Here is a 3,181-nt window from a genome sequence, read left to right as displayed (position 1 = left end):
ATATTCCTTCCATTTCTTGATGATGGATTGAACAGAATTTCAGGGGATGTTAAGTGCCTTGGACATTTTTTTGTATCCTTCCCCTGACCTGTACTTTTCAATAACCTTTTCTCTGAGTTTCTTAGGGTGATCTGTGGTCTTCATGTTGTAACAGTAGCCAGGAATACTGATTACTGAATACTGACCAGTGAATAGACCTTCCAGACACAGGTGTCGTTATACTACAATCACTTGAGACACATTTACTGCACACTGATCCCCATATCACTAATTGTGAGACTTCTAGCACCAATTGGCTGGACCTCTGTTGAATTAGGTCAGTCTATATAAAGGGGGTGATAAAGGGGGTGAATACTTATGCAATCACTTATTTTCATTACATATTTGTATTTAATTTACATGACTGTGTAGAAATATATTTTCACTTTGACATTAAAGAGAGCTATTTTGTGAATTTTTTGTCCAAAAAGCCAACTTATATTGACCATGACTGATTTATAAAAGCCATAAAAGGGTAAAACATCCAAGGGGGTGAATACTTACGCAAGGTACTGTATATTACCAGCATCTGTGGCTTGCCACAGGTGAGTTTAAATAAAGATTACATGTAATTACATTACATGCTTAAAATACAATTATTTCTTATAATTTTGAAAGGGTGCCAATAATTTTGTCCGGCCCTTTTTTGAGTTTTATGTGGAATTAAGTCAGATTTGGCATTATTTCTCCGTTTTTTTTGTTTTTCCAATGCAAACTAAGTAAATAAACATGTGAATACAAAAGCATTTGTAATTGCAACACTTTTCTGGGAGTAGTGGTGCATTATCTGACAGAAGTGCAGGGGTGCCAATATTTTTGTCCATGACTGTATATAGGCTACACACGCACATACATGTGCACACACTTGTATGCACACACACGCACAGGCAGAAACACAAACACACACACACAAACACATTCACAAACAGAATTATCACTCACTAACACAACGGACACAAATAAATACTGCATACAGACACTTTTCCTGACCTTCTGCCTCTATCTCTCCCTCACCCACTCTCACCCACTCTCAAACACACACACACACACACACACACACACACACACACATACACACACACACACACACACACACACACATACATGCACACGCACACACACATTATAGGCCCAGACATTCACTCACCCCACCCCACTTCCACAAGGCATCAGGGCTTTACTCATCTGTGTGAGTTGGAGAACGCTGAAGCGTCATAGCAGAGGAAGGGAGGATGGAGAGGAAGTGACAGACGAAGAGAAGGTCACGCCAGAGGAAACAACATGGACTCAGCAGACTTTTGTTCCTTTCACTACTAATAGACTTCCTATGAAAGGATGACCTTTGGAGGGTCTGTATGCGGTGTGTATGCGTGTGTGTGCGCGTGTGTGTGTGTTGTGTTGAGTGTGTTTAACATGACTCTCTTTATGAGCTGGTATGACAATGAACAAAAATAAACTTCAACGTTGTGACTCCAAAAAATCCATTTATTACTTAAATGTATTCAACAATTCCAAAAGAGGAAATCAGATTGACAAACATAGTATTGGCTTCATTTACAAGCTGGATACTGTTATCGATAGAGGCTTGACTTGCCTGAGTCTTACAGAAGGAGGGAGTCATCAGTGATTGGCTGGAGAATTAAATACTCTATCTCTGAAATCAACAGTGTAGCAATGGCAAAATACAATACATGCTCAAATGCACACACTCTTCCACACGCGCACACACACACACACACACACATACACACACACACACACACATGGACACACAGACACACATTCACGCACACACACACATATACACATGAACACACTCACACAAACACAGGCAATTGCATCAAATCAACCTATTTTTTACATAAGCTGTCAGTCTGCCACTTTGAGTAAACACACCCATGAGACATTGCATTTGTTTGTGAATCTCGTGTTTACCATGCCACATCCCCTCTCCTCCATCTCCTCCACTCACGCTTCCCCATACCCTCACCCCCCACTGGTGTCTTAGCACAAAGGCCACTCAGTCAGTCAGTCCCCCCCCCCCCCGCCTGATTAGTGAACACATGTGAAGACCTCAAACCAAAGATCCATAATTCTCTTTTTTCTTGTTTTACACACAATAGAATTAACATTACATCTAAAGTACATTTCATCTGACACATTGTTTGAATTAGGGACAGTAGTGTGGTGTGGGTGTTGACTATTGGGGGGTTAAAGTGAGGGTAGGGTCTCTGGATGGGGTGTTGTGGGTTGGGGTAGGGTGGATCGACGGTACGTCCATGGATGGATGTGGCTTCCAGGAGTCGGCCATGGGGGATGAGGTCGGAGTGGAGGACGAGGTGCTGTTGCTCAGCCTCTTTGATTCTGATGCTGGGCAGCACCTGTCACTACATCCATGATCAGCAGTAATGGCTGGCGGTGTCTCACCGAAGATGCTCCCCCAAGAGTGGCACAGCCCATAGCCGGCACAGTCCTGCGGCATGATCCATGTGGGCATGACATTTTACAACAAGGAAGCTGAGAAAAGTCTTGTTCGGTGTCACCTCCCAACCCCTTGGTGGCGCTGTACACGCAGTAGGACGGTTTCTGGCTGTTGGCAAGCACTACCGCCAACTGCCCATTAGAAAGACTGCAGTGCCATCCCCAAGAATAGCAAATGAAAATCTCACAGAATGGGACCAATAACTTCTTTCTTAGGAAAATATTCTGGTTCATAGATAGATATATCTAGACAGGAAGGAACAAAGTCTTACTCTACAGGAAAATATAAAGCATGGAGAAGAAGAGGGGACATGTTTCCATAGATATCTCTGAGGCTAGAAGGCAAGTGTCTCAACAACATCGTCTGTAGAGGGATCCACAACATTTCACCACACACACACAAACACACAGACACACACACACACACACACACACACACACACACACACACACACACAATAGTCTGATGTTACAAGTGTGTTCCTGCTGTTGGTTTGGATGGTAAGCGAGTGAGAGTGCGACTCCAGTGAAAGTGATGATCAAAGGGTGGTTGGTTAAAGCGCTCCCTCCCCCACTCTCTCTCTCTCTCTCTATCCATCTTCCTCTCTCTCTCCCCCCTCCTCTGTCCATCCCTCTCTATTCCAGTGCAGTGGCCCTTTCC

Source organism: Sprattus sprattus, assembly GCF_963457725.1.
Source record: "Sprattus sprattus genome assembly, chromosome: 18".
Lineage (NCBI taxonomy): Eukaryota > Metazoa > Chordata > Actinopteri > Clupeiformes > Clupeidae > Sprattus > Sprattus sprattus.
This window is presented reverse-complemented; position numbering follows the sequence as displayed.